At 41.0% G+C, this 20,360-nt stretch overlaps 1 long non-coding RNA gene across 1 annotated transcript; it reads left to right on the forward strand.

Annotated features, from left to right (window-relative positions):
* The first annotated feature begins 310 nt into the window (after window positions 1-310).
* Window positions 311-12,245, forward strand: LOC109280296 (uncharacterized). The gene is made up of 2 exons (XR_002086571.2): window positions 311-577; window positions 2,395-12,245. It is a non-coding gene; the product is annotated as an uncharacterized LOC109280296 (long non-coding RNA).
* Window positions 12,246-20,360: the final 8,115 nt, after the last annotated feature.

The following is a 20,360-nucleotide window of genomic DNA, read 5'->3' on the forward strand; positions in this document are numbered from 1 at the left end:
GCCTCACACACCAGATTGCACCAGCACATCGGATCACACCACATTCAGATCCGGTGCTTGGAGCTGGATCCAGTATGTGGGGTTGCACCTGCAGACTGATCCCACATGCCAACCCTACACTGGATCCAGTCTGCTTACTGACCCTGCTCAGGGGCTCTGGTACATGGATGAGTGGCCCTGTGCCACTCACCTGGTCCATGGGACCAGAAGGCTGAGCACCACTTGTGTAGAAGCAAGCCAAATTAAATTAATTTAAGGGCTATATGTAGAATGAAAAAAGCAGTTCTGTTGGACTGCTGACAACCATAATCCCATTTAGCTGCATCAGTCCTACTGCAGCATTACTTAGTTCCATGTACTAAGGAAGGCTGTAGATGAGCAGTGGCATGAGTTGTTCTAAACAATATGCTCCTTTTGAGTGCTCACATAATTTGTCATGCATGTAGGAAAATAAACTGTTGCCATGCCTTTTATTCATGAAAATATGTTTAGGCATGCAGGAGCCCAAGTCTGGAGCAAGCCAAGATGGAGCCAGGTGAGATGTATATGCAAGATCATCCAGTGCCAAACATCAAAGGTATGAACCCCACCTTTTCAAGTTCTTGCAAAGAGCCTCTATTTTAACCTTTCAGTGCTCTAAATGCCATGCCTTTGAACATGGGAAAGAGAAGAGTCAGTTCTCTTTCATTATCTATTATTATCTACCATGGAAATTTGTCCCATCACCATTCCTTATGTAAGGACAATGTTTTCTATTCAAAGTTCAGTACCATCAATATTACTCATTTTGGGTGTCTTCAGGCCAGACAACTAATAAATTGAACTGAAGAGTTAGCCAGGTCCCACTATTTCCCACAGGTGAAATGTGAATGCTACTCATTTCACTGACGTATATCACGCTTTCCCCAAATAACAGGCTAGTGAGGTTTTATATTCCCAAGAACTCCCACATTCTTGTAAGTTCTTCAAGCCTGGGAGTTGATAAAAGTTTTAATAAAAAAAGTTAACCAATACCCTGAGACCAGGACTTCTCTTAAGGCACAAGTTAGAGAGGCCCATACTTAGGCCTATTGTAGAGCAGAAAGGGACAGAAAAGGAACCATTGAACCATGCCTCCACCCAGGTCAGCAACACTGAGGCACATGCAGAAAATGGCCACAGTAAGCAACTTTGCATCAGGACAGAGGAGGAGGCAGGAAAGGAATTGTACCTGAGTTACACATCTCTCTCAGGGATCTTACCTGTATATGGGCCTGGCCTTGAACAGCCCATCTAACCCTATAGCCAGCAGTAGCAGTGGCAGTCCCCTCAATACAAGGATGTCAGTCTTCCAATAAATAGGGAAATTACCAGTGAGTCCATAGATGACTGAGAGGACCAATCTAAGATCCACATGTTCAACTGCAGTTGTGGCAAATAGTTTTGAGGGGGAAAAGTAGATCCTGGTGATATCGGGACACAGCTCTTTCCCTTTGTCTGTCTCAGCACTAAGCAGTATGTGTCAGTGTGTATTCACTCTTGACCATAACTGTTTCTGTTACTCTCTTACTCTGAGTCCCCTTGCCTGTTTTCCATTTCAGTAGGAGATCTTGGGAGTACTGAAAAAGGGTGGGTTTTGTGACATTCTTTGGTAAAGGAGTAAAATATATTATGTCAGAAAAGTGCTAAAAACTTCATCCATTTTGAATATGATCATTCAATTAAGAAAGCAAATACTGACCCACAGCTGAGTGCAACTAGCTTTGTTTCCCACATTTCCACAATTTAAAGTGGAAGTAAGAGAGGAAATGTTGTATGAGGAACACTCAAGTAGTCCTTGCTAATGGTGGAAATGCTTAAGTATCATCTGTATACAGCTAATATAAACCTAAGTGGTTTATTACCACTGTTTTGTGATTTATGGCTCGCATTATGACTTTATTTTGAAATGGTTGCATTAAAAATTAATGTGTGGTAACAGAAGAATACACAACAAGGAAAAGGGATCAGGCTCTATCAGATGCAAGACCATTCAGTGATTTATTTCTTATAATCCTCTGAAACTGGTGTCTCAATGCTATATTTACTTGGATCCTGCAGGCTGTAGCATACTATCAGATTAGAACTTCCAAGGTGAAACAGACCTGCTTTTGTTTCCAACTTACAGTGCCATATACTGTTAATTTTTTAAAAGGTTTGAGTAGTTTATAACAAATATGAATAATTTATAGCCAATGTTCTCAGCATTGATTAGTGTTCTTTTGTAACAGAATGTCTTTTTGATATGCCTCATTCCTTTAATGTCTTGTGAAAAGTCGGGGAACCTGTTACTGCAGTGCTTAATGGACAAATCAACTTTAATTTTAATCATGCAGGCAATGTAAGATAAGTATTGATATACTTTTCCTTTTGCAGATACATGGAGCATTAACACTGAACATTAGAAGACGATCTAGAGATAAGTTAACAGTCCTATGGAATCATTTTCCCTGTAGAGCTCAGTGAGATTCTGTTTGCTCAGCTTTCCAGAATCCCAGTGCCTTGGATGCTGCTTCTCTGGTTCACCTGAACAAACATCCCCCACGTGCAGCTTTCCACGCTCTCTCTGTTCAGCCGCTTCCAGGACATTTTCCCAACATCACAACCACATCACACCAATGACCTCAGCTGCACCATAGCTCTGTAAGCTATTAGTCCCAGACAGGGAGATGAGGCACATAAAGTTGCCCAGAGTCACACGGTCACTAGCTAAGAGATGAAAACTGACCCTGGGAGTCCTGACTCCCACAAAACATACTCGCTTTTCTAGATCATGGTATGACGCAACTTAGATAAGTGGTCCTATTAAACCAAACAAAATGACAGCTTCAGAAACAGATGCCTTTTTAGTATATACACAGTAGGAAAGCAACAGATCTGCAGTATATCTGAATTGAAGCAAGATTCACAGATTTCAGTTTTTGAAATCATTGTGCATGTGAAGTATGATGCCTTTTTTCATAACGCATAACACATCCATTTTAACTACTTGATACTTTTGTTCGTATGATACAGCATCTAAGGCAGATTTAAATCCAGTGCTTAACCAGATATGGGTGGAAGCCACATATGTCCTACCTGGATGTTGAATGTAAACTTTTGGGGATGTTCAGGTTTGAGGGAAAGGTTGGGGGTTTGTTTTATTATCTGATTTAGGTTTATTTTCTGTTTGTTTGGGGAGAGTTGCTTCTTATGGTTGGTTGGTTTGTTTTTGTTTTTCTCCCAGTTTTATGTGGTGAACTTCATTATAAAAATACGATAAGGGCCATTTGTAAAATTTGGTCCATGAGCAGATTCTGCCCCCCTAATTTCAGGAGTTTTTGAAATCTAATTTAAACAAATTTGATCCCCTTTCTTCTCCTAAGAATAGATGTAAGCTACAGTTAGCAAAGGCCAGTTACTCCTGACCAAGACAGGAATCTACGTGACGGTTTAGCATGGTTTACGTGATCATTTTTCAATTGATTCACTTTAACCTTTCTGACCATGATGATACAGACAGGCCATCAGAGAGAACATTGCTCTGAACACTGTATTTAACAGCTTTATTTTGTACGTGCATACTGTGCATGTCATACTCTTTGTAAGTGTGTAAAAGTGACATTCTGCAACTGTTGAATAATACCAATGTATTCCTGAAACTAGGAAGTTTCTGATTATAATTTTGTAGACAGCTACTCTGTAAGAGGTGATCCACTGGAATTGGACAGTTGAAAAAGAATGGTGAAATTGGAGTTAAAAATTCACCAATTATTTTTTAGATTTCAAATTTCAAAATTTGAAGATAATCCTAGTTTATCACTGAACATTTGTACTGACACATTCGAGGAAAACATACAACAGATAAAGCTGTTGTTCATACATGTCCGTGCATGTTATACTGAAATCATATCCATGACTGGGGCTCTATGTGCAATCTAAGAGCAAGAAGAACTTAACATTTAAAATGATGAAGAGAAAGCATGTAATCACAGGCACATTGACTGCACAGAATTCAGGCCTCTGGGATTTAAAACCAGCCCCTAGTATTTGATATTTGGGCTCCATGGATTCTAGAAACACAGGGACCTCACTAAATCTGGCCTGCCTCTTCCCCTCGATTGTGTTGGGGTGCAGAACCAGGCACAGCAAGTTGCTGAGCTACATCCTCCAGCTCCACTGCAGCTGTGAATTCTGCATTAACTATCCCTGGATGTTTTAAGGCTAAGGAATCCAACCTTGGGTAACAGCTTGCCTATAACTCTAGCAACTAACTCCAGAGATAGGGAAGTTTCTTTAAATGCTTCCAAAGACAACTGCTGAGCTCAGAACACTGCTGCAGTGTAAATGCAGACCATCGTCCGCAATCAGCTGGTGTTTCCTTGCAAAGCTGGTGATTGCATGTAGTGGACATCATGTCCAGTTGTAATTCCTAGCTACTTTAGCACTCTTAGGAAATTCTTTGCAACACACCCCTTGCTCTAATACTCAATTAGCTTTCAAATGAGCAAAGAGCCTGCATGAGCTGAGATGGCCATTTTACCAACTACTGCACCATCACAGGAGTCCACAAACAGCTGTTTCAAAAGTAATTGAACTCATAATGTGCAGAAAAATTACTTTTATAATGGTTGCCTTGAAGATTTATTTTTTTAATGTAATTAAAAAGTAGATTTGGAAATATGCTCAGCAACCCGAAAGATTAAATATTAATAAGGTGCATAATTAATAAATGATACATCTCTTGATTACTAATGGGTTATTGACTCTAAAAGCCTAACATTATGGAATATTAGGGCAAACAAAGGCTTTTGGGGAATATCTCCAAGTTTCCAGGATGAAGCCATGTCTCTTCCTTCCCAAGGTGAGAACAGATTATGATGACCCTTCTTACCACTGAAAAAGTGAATAAAAGATTAGAAGCTGATCACAGTGATTGGTAGCATTCCTGAAAAACTGATATTCAAACACACTGCCTAATCTGGAATAATGTTCTACAGGCTTTTGGAGGCTTATTGAACAGTGGGAGAGTACTTACACCTTAGGTTATCAGTTTACCATAGTAATACTATTCTGTTATGGCCATATTTCTAGTTTAGAAATATTTAAAAACTTTGGTGTAGGAATAACATTAATTTGGCATCTTATCCAGAAGTCATCTTCAATAATGGAGTGAAATAGGGACATTGCTAATTAATGTAAAATGATTCATACCAATTGGAAATGTGTCAAGAGAAATGAGCAAATCCAGGAGGTTGGTCTTGTTTATCCTCAAAAAAGAGGATAGAAAAACTATACAAGATTGGCAAAAATAAATGAGGGAAACTAAGACTTTAAACTGTCTGCTCGTGGTTTCTTAATTTTTCAAGAGGACTCCAAGACGAAAGCCACCAATGCATGTTAAAATGTTGTGGCCACCCTAGCCATTCCATAAGGCTAAATAGGAGGGCGCTCCCCGGTACACAAGTGGTTGAGATGCACTGTGAGTGTGGGTGACTGTCCCCATCCATGGCCCAAACCTACAATCTTTACTAAATCCTTATTTCAGGGAAGCTCCCATTGAAGCTGTGGGTGTTCTTGCCTACTGATGTTTCCACTCCATTCTGCAAGTTTCTGCCCTTATAAGGGATGATTCAGTCTGGTGAACCATTTGGGCTTGTTTCCAATGAAACTGAAAGAAACTATCATAACACAGTTCATATTGAATCTGGTTATTTGAATGTTCCTTAAGGACAGTCTTCCAGTTAGAATCCTGATTTGGGCTGGTAGCCTGGGCTCACAGATTTCCTTTGGAGAGTCATGTAAAGGTAGTTTTTCAAGGCAAATCTAATACAGCAACTAGGTGCGTAGGAGGATTTTCAAAAGAGCCAAAGTACCTAACTCCACATAAAATCAGTGGCAGACATTTTGAAGTATTGCTGTTATATGTAGGTGGCATGAGACAAAACATCCTTGTATATAATGTTAGGCAACTCAGTTTTTAAACTGAATGCATTTTTCAATTTGAAGGTCACCAACTGATAAGCCAGATATAAGTAGAGGGGAAAAAACAAGATTAAATTTGCCTTCTTGGTAAGCAACAAAAAAAACAGGATCCAGTGTTTTACTGAAGAAATTCTCAGAGCAGGAAAAAACCTGCTAGCCACCTTCACAAGCTATTAGTGAGAAATGCATGCTTAATACTCACTGTATCCCATGATTAAAACATTCATTATCCCTTTAAATGTTTGATATATTCACCACTTAATGCAACATAATCCACATGCCTTTCTGGGCCACAAAATTTGTGCTTTCAATCAATCAATTTCCCTCCCCCTCTCCCCCCCACAACAGACTCAAACCCTTCCATTCTAAAAGGGCCAAGAAGCCACGTATGCAGCATAAGAACTATGTTACTTATGTATCAAAGGACTGCCCAGGGGAACCTGGGACAGGCAATGTGGCTAACCAGAAATACGTGAGCATTGGTTTTTAGGGCAAATGTTTTGCTCTCAAGTTATGTGTGTTTGTTAACTAGTGATCTCTGAAATGGCACAATGCTTGCTTTTCTAATTAATGTAATGCAAATAATGTATTCCTCATCAAAACCAACATGCAAGGAGACAGCTAATGCATGGCTAGTCACAACAGTCAAGGATAAAGGTCCAGATTCAGCCCTGCCCTTAAGTACATGCTTGCTTCTCACAAGAACATGTCTAAGTAGCATGCTGAATTGAGGCCAAGGTGATCTAACATTAAACATGAACACAATACAATAAAATGAAGAAGCAAACCACAGTAATTTTTCAGGTCTTTGAACTGTACAGAGTGGCTCATCATCCTCCTAAAGCTTGGTACCTTGGGTATGCTCTAGTGCATACAAAATATGAAAAAGGATGGAATGGTTTGGAATAGTTTTAAATCATCAGGATGTATCATAGATCTAAGGAGACATATTTAAACAGATGTTTTATAGACCAGACTGCATTGATTTATACCCCAAGTATGTTACTTGAAAGTAAATAATAAAATATTCCATGTCCTCATATTATCTCCATCAAAGGCAATGGATATTTCTATAGATGGTATAATTGCTATCAAAATAATGTTGACTAAAGTAGAATATTTTAGAAGCATATATTATATTCTATACAGCTTCTAATATTACACAATGAATAGCAGCACAATGGGGTTTTTTGACTGCATGTGTGAAACATATGTCTCATGCGTGTTTTACCATATGGATAGAATCTTCAGACAAATTGGATCTGTATTATGGGTAAATTTGCAAGTTTTTCAAAATGTTCCTTGTCAAAGTGCAGAATTCAGTGCTTCATCTTGTTCCTGCAACAGTTTTAACTCCCCCCGCCCCCTTAATTCGTGAAGCAGAATGTTATGCTGTTGGAAATTGGATGTTAACATCAAACCCTGATCACTTTCCACAGAGGGCATAATCCTGCAAGCTCACATGTGTTTTCAGTCTCCACTGCAGAAAGTGGAAGTGAAGAAGACTCCATTTCTTACAGAACTGAGGCCACAAGCTACTGAAAGAGATAGGTGACACTGATCTCATTTATGCTGGCAAAAATCCAAAATGGCTCCCCTCATTTCAATGGATTACAACCCTGGATCTTCTGGACAAGTAACCGAAATCTTCTCTGAAAGGGCTGCTGCATGAGTAAAATAAGCAGGGTTTTATACTTAGGGGAAAAAATGTTCTCTCTCTATTGCTAAGTTATTTTCTCCCTCCCTTTTATTCATGTGATAAGAAACCAGATTCTGTCTTGTAGCAATGTAGTCCTAGCACCTAGTCCTAGAGACTGAGCTTACATCCTTTAATTTACAGAGTGAGTTTACCAGGAATTTTACCATTGTGATTTCCCTTTCTTCTCTCAGTCTTGAAACAGAATGCTCCCATCTCCTGCAGTAAGCGATAGATACACTTGCACACTATTCTGAGATCTAGCTCAGCAGTAGTTTGCCTCTCAGGTTCCAGCAAATACATTATATTAAACCACCATTATTGAATCACTTCCTTTTTGTCCTGAAGAGCTATGTATTTTCAAGGAGCTGCATTTGGAACTGGTTAGCATAGTCTCAGGGTTTTTTTCTGTGGCAGATGGGAAACCCAAATCAGTGAATTGGCTTTAATTCCCAGGTTGGAAGAAGCCAAGTATTTCATACATATCAAGGGAGGGGTCTGGCCCTGTTTCTTTTTATAGCACCCCCTGGCATCCAACCCAGGAGATGGCATCAGTTTCTCAGCTCCACAGAGACCTCTCTCTTTAACCCCTTCCACCAATTAAAAATGCCACAATAACAGTTGGCAGTCAAAGTCAGCAGTGTAACAAGAAAATGGCAAATTATGCAGAGAAAGACTGCAAATGTAATAATAAGGAAATAAATCCCTTGGAACTCTGAGGGTATATAGCAATAAAACAAAACAAGCATGTGCTGGAAATTAAATCTCCCAGCAGTATTGATTGCTAATGGCCTTTTTTTAATTTCAATCTTATTTACTATGTAGAGATAAGAGCTGACTCTGAGCACTTTGTCTGATTCAGAACTCTGTATAAGAAATCTAAAGATCACTCAAATTAAGAGGAGACAGCTAACTACTCCCCTGGGATATACAGAGAAATATTTTATTTACCCCATTAGAGCAAAAGAATAGCACAGTGCAAATTCAGTCCAATCAGAAACACCATTCAGCAAGTAATGGCAGCTGCTTTTGTTTTTCTTGAAGTGTGTGTGTGTGTGTGTGTGTGTGTGTGTGTGTGTGTGTGTGTGTGTTGGGGGGTGCTGGTTTCAGTAGCTTTGCCCTTCTCTCTCTCAGTTTTTCCTTGTCACTCTGAAAACTCTAAAAAGTAAATGGAAAAAAATCCCTGTGAATTCTGCAAACATTTCTTTATGCTGTTTTTTAAAAGAGGATTCACACACAAACAAAGCAGCATTGGATTGCATTTTAAAAAGCAAGTTTCAGTTAAGAAGGCGTGAATCTAAACAAGAAGCAAAGGTTTTGAGAAAAAGATTGTATCAAGCTTTTTTTTTTTGCTTTTTTTTTTTTTTTACACTGGGTTGACATTTTCTACAAATTAACTCCACACTGAAAGGTACTGAAAGCATATTTGTGTCCCAACACTGGATAAAGACATACAGTTCCTATCGACTATATTTGAATATTACATTCCCACATGATTCAACATCGGAAATATAGCTGTCATGGATAGTAATAGCACAAGAAGTGTTTTTTTCTCTCATTATTTTGAACTTCCCTAGCAGGATTCACTGCTCTAGTTTTTTTTCAGCAGCTTGTGGTTTGGAGCATGTAGGCAGCATGCATTATGGACTGACTTGCATATTTCTACTGTAAATAGCTGGTATAACACTGAAGGAGAAAACCATCACCACCAGAATGGGTAAACCTGTTCAGAAAACATAAGAGTCACTCCAAACCTCAGTACAAACCTCAAACCAAGCTGTACGCGTTCGAAGGTTAGCATTGATTCAGGAATGCCTGCCTGCCTTCCATCTCTGTAGTCAGATTTATGGAAGGAGGCCAGGTTCTGGCACAGAGAAAGAGGTTCTCATTTTCCTTTTTGCAGTATAGTACAGTGTCAATACTTAAGTCCAAATTAAAAACAAACAAATATATATTAGATGGTTTTCTTGTAAGCAACAGCAAATCCAAAGGAATAGGGGTAAAGACACAACATCAACAAAAATCTAACAAACGTTAGACAAATTGGATCTGTATTGCGGGTAAATTTGTAAGGTAGCCAGTGCCCTCGTGAGGCAGTATCTGCCTTGCCTAAAGCTGGAAATGAACAGCTCCAACCAATGAGAATCTTTCAATTCCCAGTCCCACAACCTCTTCCCCAAACCATGCCCACCTGTAAACTAGGCAGTGGGGATAGGGAAGCCCATTACAATATTTTGTGAGACACTAGCAAAGCCAGTGGTCTCTTTTGAACTATAAAGGGTGTGGACAAGATCAAATAGTTAGGACCAGATTCTGATGCTTTTACTTGCTGTTTCTAGTACCTCAATTACCAAGTGCAACAGAGCAATTAAAATACTTAGTTATGTTTAAATGGCCCCTACAATTTAGTGTGAATTGATGCAAATGCTTAAAATTAAACAAATGTTTGTGTAAATCGTTGACTAAAAATAGCCATAAATACATTTTGGAGAGCTCTGAAGCATTGAGTTGTTTTTGCATAGTCTCACTGAAGTCAGAAGATCTAAGGATCTGGCCCTGTATTTTGTTAATAAAATGCTTACTAATAAAATTACTGTTCAATGTCAATATAAACTATCTGCCAAAGTGTGTGTACATGTATGTATACATATGCCCATGCATCCATTTATACACAGACACAATTTTAAAAGGAAAGGCAAACACAATATAGGGATCTTTCCAGTAGTGTACAAATATTCTTCTGAAATGAATCCATGAAAGCTGCATGTATTTTGATTTTTAATCACTAAGTATTTTCCTTCAACAAGCTCAGAATTTGAGATGAGGAGTATGTAATCTAGCAGCAAAATGAAAGGTTTCCAAAGTTACAAAGTATGTAATCTAGTAGCAAAAATACATACTCAAGTTTCTGGAAGTTATTTATATTAACTTTAATTCTGTGGAGTATAGAATGTAAACTCTGATATCAATATCAATCTGTACCGGTTTACTGTCTGTTCCCTGAAACAGGCAGTCTTTTTAAGGGGGTTCTTCATTTTACAAGTACTTCCAATGTATCCAGAAAATCTTCCATGTTTGTGTTTAAAAATAAAAAGAGAACACTTTATCACTTGTTTTTTTAAAATGCGAATGGTGATTTAGGAAGCCATCAATGGAAATTTCAGTAAGGACAAAGCCCTCTGCTATTGCCATCCAAACATGCATCCAAGGAGTACCTACCAAAATTATTTAAATTGCTCTTGTTTGCACCCAAAACAAGCCAGAGATTTTAAAACTGAGTCTTCAAACAAAGGAGGCAGATAATCAACTGAAAAAGAATTATCATTTGCTCTATGTTCTAATGCAATTCTTCATACATTTCACTGGCAGAGGAGGCTGCTGAAGGATGGCAAACAGAGTTATATCTTCTGTAGGCTACCCCCATACAAAGGAAATGATTCATTTGAAAGTTGCTGGCAGGAGTATGCAATTGCTTCTCAAATAACTTCCAAATGTGTAGGTCCTGAAACACCTATTAGCCAATTCCACTTACCAACAGCATCAAATAACTGGTGATTCGTTCACAGGCTTTGAACAAACAAAGGGTTTTAGTAAGAGGCTGGGGAGATGGGCCAACTGGGTGTGCCTTTTCATTCCAACTGATCATGATACTCTCGGTCTAGGAAATTTAAAACATGTGCCTTAATAACTATTATTTCTATATGATCCTATCTCATACACAGGTTATACATACCATGCTCCAAGAAGCCTAAAGTTCATTAAAACCTGAAGAAATGTCTATGTGCTAGTGAAGTTCCTACTGACTTCCCAAGGGCCAGGATTTCACCCAAGCGCTTTGCAAAAAAAAATTGTATAATCATATCTGAACCTTGTTGAAGACGAATCATGGAGTAAACCCTGTACTTAGCAGCTTGAATTTCAGGCAGACCATAAGCTGAAGACTGAACCTCAAAATCTGGCCCAATATTTCTTCTCTTTCATGAGGAAACCTGTTATGAAATGCCTTTTAATAAGTTTGTTGTGTTTGTGTTTAATGTGTTTACTGTGTGCAGCAAATGGTTTCCTCTGCACAGCTCACTAGTACTGCACAGCACTCTTTAACGTGTATATGCATGTGTGTGTTGCCGGGGGAGGGGGGGGGGTGCTATACATACGTAGGCACAATGCTCTGATAAAGGAAAATGAAGGTTACCAAACCATGTACTTCAAAGGTCATGACAGAATTAATAAATTAGACTGCCTTTCCAATAAAGCTAGGAAAGATTTTAACTCAATCTTTTTTTTTTTTAAACCAAAAATGTAGATTCTGTGACATCAAAACATTTAGGAAAATCACGCCAGTTTTACTAGATGCAAATCACTCCAAATTGTTTGTTTAAAAAAATGTTGAAAAAAATCAAAGCAGTCAAAATATTTCTGACATTTTTAAATGAATTGTTTTTTTAAATTTGAAATTACTTTGTATTTTGAAAAGTCCCTTCACTTTGCAAATATAATACAGTGCTCAAAATAAGACTAAATTGTTTTCTTTCAGGTCAAATAAAATGTTTTGTTACACCTTAAATAAGCATTTTTCAACTTTTTAATTGATAAAAAAAATGTTCCAGTTAACTGAAAATGACTTTTCTTTTTAACTTTTTGGAACTGCTAATTAACAAAAATCCTTTATTTGCACAGCTGTTCTGTGCATTTGGCTCCTTCATGTTTATGCTTCCTGGTACAGTCTTCCCCAGCAAGACATAGGAAATCTGTAATATAATCAGTTCTTCTGGGTCCCAGTTCAGCAGTGCAACCTCCCCCCCTCGCCCCCCTACAAGCAAACCTCATACTTGCTCTTTTGCTGCTTATGCACTTGTGTTACAATATAATATGTCCATACTGTCTATCCCTGCCTCATTCCCTGTACAGCATAGACAGTGGCATACACTGAGAAGTTCAGAGTTTGAATTTATGGTCAGAAGAGACAGTTATGCCTTAGGGACAGAAATTAAACACTAACTAGTATAAGTGATCAGAAACTGGTTCAAATCTGTAGCACAACGGAAGTTCAGTGCACATAAACACCTTTTGAAATGGCTGGAACTGGTTTAATATAAATGTGGATGAATATAATATCCAACAGAACTCATTTAGGTTAAATCAGTTTATTGAACTTGTGTCCCTGATCCCCTTCAGATTCAAGTTAACTCGTGGTCCTCCAGCATCCCAGGATCCTGTGTACCTCCCCTACAGGGTGGGTGGGCTGGCCTTGGCCTAAGATGTCTGATCTAGCTGAGCCGGGAGGCATGCTCTAGTATTCCCCCAGCTTCTGGCCTAGGCCACCACAGTCATGTGGCTGCATTTCTGGAATCAAAAGTGAATGTCTGTTCACTTGCTTATTGGTTCAGTCTACTCAGTTTAGACTAACCTGAGAAGATTGAATCAATTTAACCTCGGGCTTTTTGACTGTCTGTACTTAGCCATAAAGTCTGACCTCCTGTATAACATACAGGCATATCACATCCAATTCCTCTTTTATGGAGCCCAGTGACTTATGTTTGACTATTGTATTTAGACACTATGGAGACAGAATTTATGGAAGAAATGGCATACATCTCCCAAACCTGTCAAGGGAGATTCTAGATATAAAAATAGCTATAGCTAGATAGATGTATACAAAAAATGCACTGATTTATAAGCATCACAGCAGACTTTAAGGAAACTCATTCCATATTTTAAGCATTACTTACTGTTTTCAATTGGGTTTTCTATTATGTTCTTCTTTTTACCATTAACAGAATAACTGATTGCCCTACAATTCTTTACTTTAAATGCTTTGTAATGTCCTCAAGTATCAGCCCTGTGTTAGTGATATTGCCTCAGTGGAGATTCCAGATATAGTGCTTTGGCCACACAACACAGGGTAAGGCAGATCACTATGCCACTTTGGTGCAGAAACTTCCCTTTGCACCTGTCTGTGGCAGGTTATTTTTACTCCGTAGTTGGGTAGACACACCCAAATTAGCTCTAACTAGCTAGCTTGCTCACTGGTAGCTGTCTTGCCACTGCAACAGAGAGCTCACTGAAAGATGCACACTATACCTGGGAAACAAGATAAATTAGCCTTTACTAATCTCTGTGCTGCTGCTGCTAGCCTGAACTATCTAACTGAAAGCTAGCTCAGTAGCTCTACTCTAGAATCACTGCTGTAACTACAGTGTAAACCTATGTACTCGCAATCGCTGCGGGAGCTAGCCACAACTAAATTTCTTGTCTGCAGGTACTACATTTTTTTGCTTAGGACATTTGTGGGTGTATAATAAGGAAGCTTCCTTTATGGACCACATTGCACTTCTGTGCTCACTCAAGAGTCAAACATAATCTATCTCTAACCATTGAAAATAGTAGACAAGGGAATCTTTAGCACTTGTAAAAATACAAGTAGCACTGCTTGACTTCAATAATATTAGTGAACTGAGTCCAGTCCACAGATTTTAAAACAGCACTGTTCCAATTGTACATGCATTGCTCAGTGCATTTGTTAGTGTATCAGTTTGCTATACTTTGCTACAAATTTCTTACAAAGGAAAATGGGAAAAAGTAATTATGAACCTGTATACTGTTCTTGTTAATCAGAGAATGACACCAAAAGGCCATGAGAAGAAATGCAGGCACTGAAAGCAAGTAAGCTCAGTTAAAAAGGCAGTATCTGTTTAATAGAAAAATATTTTGTGCTGGTTATACTGGCTCAGCACAGACCATTAGTTACTGTTCTGTGAACTAGTTAGGAAATAACTGCCACAGAAGGAGATAATCTATGTGTTTTCTAAAGAAGGGATGGGTGCAGGGAGGAGAGGTGGAGAAGTGGAACTCATTTAGTCTAACATTAAATTCATTGGAATGCAGAGGGCACACCTACATGTGTGCTTTACTGTGCAGTAGACTAATTTGCTGCACAGTAAAGCGTCACCGTCTACACACACTCGGCAATTAGGCTGGTGTAGACTAATTTACTGCACCATCATATAGTCCCATCAGACACAAGTACTATCTGACAGTAGAGTATTAGTGTGCTTAAGTGCATGTGTAGACATTGATATCTGGATTAGTTTACTCTGGCTAAAATTGCACTGGAGTTTTTTCAGTCTCATTAATTGCACGTGTAGATACACCCAGTGAGTTTCAAGTTTGATTCTCCTTGTGATGGTCTTGAAAGACTGAAGACAAAAATTAGAGGGGACAGAGAAAAAATATGGTAAAAAATGGGCCAGAATTAAAAATTATGAAATTAAGAAAATAGTTGCTAAAAGGGAAAAAAGACAAGGAAAGTCTTTTTTGGTATTTATCCCACTATATTTCATGTGCTTATTTGTGCCAGACCAGATTTAAGTACCCCCTAGCTGCAATGTAGAGATGCTAGAAATATATATTTATTTACACACTATAAATTGAATCATAACCAGGGAGAAAAAAACATTTTAAAACTAAGCACAGAAATCCTTGAATTTGAAATAGGTTGTGAACCCTACACGGATAACCAAACATTCCCTGGACACTTTACAGAAACCTCAAACTCCACAAATCCCACCCATGACGTCTGCTACAGTCCTAAATACTACTCACCATCACAACTTCTTATTCTCCCAGTGCTAACCAAGAAGAGCTGATCTACCAACTGTCTCTGGGACAGAGATTTTCCAAAATGTCTGAAGCTGTTTCTAACTGGTGGCCAGTTTCTGGTGTCCTCTTGACCAAAAAAGTAAAAAAGACTGGATTTACTGTGTATCCAAAAGTTACCCTGTGAGATTTATTTAAGTAATGACCCTCATATTCTTAGGGAGAATTTCTACAGGTGAACTACTATTCAAATATCAAACCCACAGAAGTTTGTTTAAGTTTTTCCTATAAGAAAAAGGTGTACAAATGTCAACCTGATGCTTAAATTGCCTTTTCTGTTGTGGAATATAAGTTCTTCAGAGCCCTCACCAAAAAAATACCCTCCCTACAATCTGATTTTAAATGTTTTAGAAACTCAGAAAATCCATTACGTCAAATATTTGGAAAGGCCACAGGTGTTGCTTCTTTGTATAGACACCGGCACTGAACACCTGTGCAGCTCAGCATCAGTAAGGCTATGTACAGACATTTGCAGGCCTTAGGGGGAGGTTGAACAGGTTAAAAATGGCCACCCAAGCTAAAGCTAAGTACAGGAATTCAAGATGCTCATGGCAGAACAGCTCAAACTTTCAAGCTTTATTCTAAGCATCCCATTTAGGTTGGGAGGAAGCAAAACACACTTTGGCCCTTTTGAGGAGGACAGCTTGGAGCCTACCTGCACAGTCCAAGCACAATAGGTGTTGGGGGGAGGCTCTCACATGCCTCCTAGCATGCCCTGCAGGCTCTCTGGGCTGTGGAAGACTCCTGAGTGGAGCTGAATGGCTGAGGTGCCCCTGATTGCTGCCCCCCCACAAACACAGACACACAGAACCCAGGCATATGGGACATGACTGGGCCACCAACCTTCACACAGCTGATGAGGATGATGCCTACCTCTTGCCAAACTCTCCATTCCTCAGGGGGGTAGAGAGTGGGTGCTATACTCCCAGCATCCCTGATTTCATCATTGGTGACATCATTGCCTGCCCAATCTTCATTGGCCTACCCCTTCCTACCCTAGCTAATGAGGTCCTACGGGGGGAAGCTGGACCTCCAGAAAGAGCACTTCAACTAATGACTGGGCCTGGTACCATGAGCAAACATGGCGTAGGGATGGGGGAGGGGATGAAACACCTGCTGATGTGTGTGGCCCAGGCCCTGAAGAGCAGCAGGCTGCCCAGATCTAAGAAGCTCTAGCCAACTGCCTCCTCACCCATGTGGACCGGGAGCCCACCCCAGATGAGTAGGGCCTGAGGACTTTGAGTTCCATGCCCTGGCACTGAGCCATTGGTCTCCTGCCCCAGATTTCTACGGCCTTGCATTACAGGCACCACTGCCAACAACTCAGGCTGCCTGCACTGTCCCCCTTCTCCTCTCTTTTGTCAACTCTTCTACCTTCTCAGGAGCACATACCAGGGTGCAGGGAAATACAGTGCAAGGAAGAAACATGCCTCATTTAAATCAAATGCTGAAGCTGCCAAACTGTTAGAGTGTTTATTAAACAAAACTGTGCAACATTGCTTGCTCTGGAACCTCGAAATTTCTTCTCAGTTAACATTGAGAGAGTGGAAAAATACTCTGTCTGCACTGGGCAGTTATGGCATTGGAGGTGGGGAAGGGGGTAAGCAGCTGTGGGGTGCTCAATTTAACAAACATGAAACCTTGGGGTAGCAGGGAGAATGCCACATGTGAAACTGCCACCCCTCAGTTTAATTAAATGTTGCTGCTGCCAAACTTTTAATGTGTATAATAAAGAAAAACTGGAATGTTGCCCACTCCAGAATTTGGACCAGAGCCCAGGGGGCTGCCATTCCCTGCAGTGGGCTGGCTCAGTGGGCCAGTCAAATGTTCCCTACCCCCATTCTCTTTAGGGCCCTGCACCTATGCCAGTGACCAGGCATAGCAAGTTGGTCCTGGAAGGAGGGCTGAGTCAATGCCAGCCCTGGCTTCAGGTCTTGGGCACCCTGGTCACCCTCCTCTGCTGCACTGTTGCTCCCCAGAGTGAACCCTACTGGACACCTTCCTGGCATTTTGGACCATGGGTCAGTGGCTTCCATGCACTATATCTTCTGTTCTGGGTCCCCTGCCCACCCACCCCCAGCATTCCCCATGGTTAGGAGGTGGATGGCAGCCTGCCCCGCCCCCCAACTCTGGCCCAGAAGAGCAACCACCTCCCCATGGGAGGTGGTATTGATGCCACTCAGGGGTGTTGTAGATGGATCCTAAGAGGTCTTTTAGCCTGTGCATAAATTCCTTATCCTGGTGCTGTAACTCTCTCAGCTCTGTAGTGACAAATGTGACCTTCCTCAGAGAGTGGCTGGCCATCTGTAGAGCTCATTCTTGGGCCTTCACCATCTGTTCCTGGTCCTGGATGCCTTGTTCAAGTGTCACAACACTTTGGGTGCAAACAGGTGCCAACCTGTCCATTCCAACCCCCACATCAATGGTCCTCTTTGGTCCTCATGTTGATGGCATCATCTGCACTGGAGCTCTGCAGGTATCCAGCTGGCCATCCTGTATCAGGCATCCTATGCTCCATAACTGGGCCTCCTGTGCACAAATATGGAGTTTGCAAACACACAAGACATCAAGGGACCTCTGGTGAGTCCCCTGTCCAGACGCTTTCCCCCACCTGGGGCCAAAACCCGTGCAGCTGCTCACAACCCAACACTAACAGAATGCCTGTGTTCCATCTCCCAGCTGTGAAAACCTGGATGCCTGGGTTCCATCTCCCTGCCATGGGAACTGGGAGGGCTGGAAAACCCAAACATCAGGGCCTGGAGGCATGAGCCTAACACCTCAGCTGTGAGACTTGAAAAAAGCTTTCAGTATATATCAGGGCCTGTTTGGGTTAGGGTTTGTGTCAGATGGGTCCGGGTAATCAGGCTGGCCTCTCTCAGGAATGAAATGTGACCCTGAGGGATGGGGCAGTTTGTTGGCAATTACCCAGATTTATGGCTGCACTCTATATAACGCAGACTGATAAGCCCCCCAAAACAGTAGGGGGGACCCACCCTGGCACCTTTGCTTTGTTCCAGGCCAGTAGTATGGGGTTGTGGGGTGAGGGGGTGTTTGAAAGCACAAGGTCAGTGAGGAGTATCTATAAATCAGTATCATTCCATATAAACAAGCATCAAGTCAAAAGCATTCTTAATATCAGAGTAGGCAACTACATCCTTCCCTATAAGCATACCCCAAGCTACCAAGGAGTCACATTAAACCATTCCCTCACCTATAAACATCAAATCAGAAGGTCAGCAGTAATATCGCTGCATGGGTAACTGTCTTAAGGTATTTAACCAGCATGACATGGTGTGCCAGCTTCAAAGTGCTCAGAACCACTACACTTGCAATGGTATATGCCCCAGTAGATTGCTGTGCTTCTGAATGGTCCAGAAGTTGTTGCACTAAAGAGTTTGGCATTGCACTTAACAGTGCTCAGAGACTCAGAGTGTGTTGCACTAAATTTAGATAAGGGGGTGGGGTAAATGGAAATAAAATGATCATTCAGAGTAATCTGGTCTGAAATCTATTCCTACAGTATTTTATACCAACACCAAATGAGTCCCCCATTGGGCATGACCTTGATAGAGAAGCTGAACAGACCAGGATTTAGATAGGAACACTTCAAAACAGCACTGTACAAGATAAACATCTTGGACAGCCTCTTTGTGAATGTATTTTCCACAGTCAGAACAGCACCTAATCAAAAGCTACAATCTTTACAAATACTCAGATGGGATAGATTGAATATGCATACTGAGCAATAATACAGATAGTGGCTCATACCTGGCCAAGGGGAACAAGGATGAGGTTAGAAACAGGGGCTTTACTGACTCTTGTCAGTGACAGCCCAGGGACATGACTAGCCCGGTGCTTGGACACAGGAGATGAGTTCTGGCCTAAGCTAGACCATCACTCTTTGAGGCATGGTTAGCAGGGTGCCACAATGCTCCATAGGATGTTGGTGGAACACAACCTACTGTGAGTAGTGATAGGATCTGGTATAGATGTTCATTATGGCACACTAACTTACAGTACTGAAATCTGATATCACATCCATGAAGGGTTATTCTGGAGTGGGATCCACCATTTTTATAGTGCTCTATTGGCCCTGACCATCTGTTCAGTTATGGCTATAGAACACTTCTTGCACACATACCATGCAATAAGTATAACTTAGGTAACCCCCAGTGCAGACCTTACACTTAGACCTGGTCTCAGTGATCAGAAATCAATCTAAACCCATAACTGTTCAGAAGTTCCACGCACACAGACTGGTCTAAAAATAACCAAACCCAGTCTAAGATAGACCTGGAGTGATGCATAGATTCATAGATGTTAGGGTTGAAAGGGACCTAAACAGATCATCGAGTCCAACTCCCTGCCTAGGCAGGAAAGAGTACTGGGGTCAGATGACCCCAGCCACATGCTTATCCAGCCTTCTCTTAAAGACCCCCAAGGTAGGGGAGAGCGCCTAAGAAGTTTTTCCTGATATCTAGCCTAAATCTGCTCTCTGTCAGTTTGTGACCATTGTTCCTTGTTACCCCAAGAGGCACCCTAATGAACAGAGCCTCTCTGATCCCTTGCTGCATCCCCCTAATGAATTTGTAGGTGGCCACAAGATCACCTCTCCACCTTCTGTTGCGGAGGCTAAAGAGGTCCAGGTCCCTCAGTCTCTCTTCATAGGGCTTGTCCTGTAAGCCCCTAACCATACGAGTGGCCCTCCTCTGGACCCTCTTGAGTCTTTCAACATCCTTCTTGAAGCATGGCGCCCAAAACTAGACGTAGTACTCCAACTGCAGTCTGACCAATGCCACATAGAGGGGAAGTATCACCTCCTTGGTTCTGTTTGTCATGCATCTGCTGATGCATGATAAAGTACGGTTAGCTTTGCTGATGATTTCGTCACACTGACGACTCATGTTCATCTTGGAGTCCACTATGACTCCGAGATCCCTTTCCGCTTCTGCGCTGCTGAGAGGGTCACTTCCCAGCCAGTAGATGTGCTGGATATTTTTGCACCCTAAGTGCAGCACTCTGCACT

Source organism: Alligator mississippiensis, chromosome 1 (assembly GCF_030867095.1).
Source record: "Alligator mississippiensis isolate rAllMis1 chromosome 1, rAllMis1, whole genome shotgun sequence".
NCBI lineage: Eukaryota > Metazoa > Chordata > Crocodylia > Alligatoridae > Alligator > Alligator mississippiensis.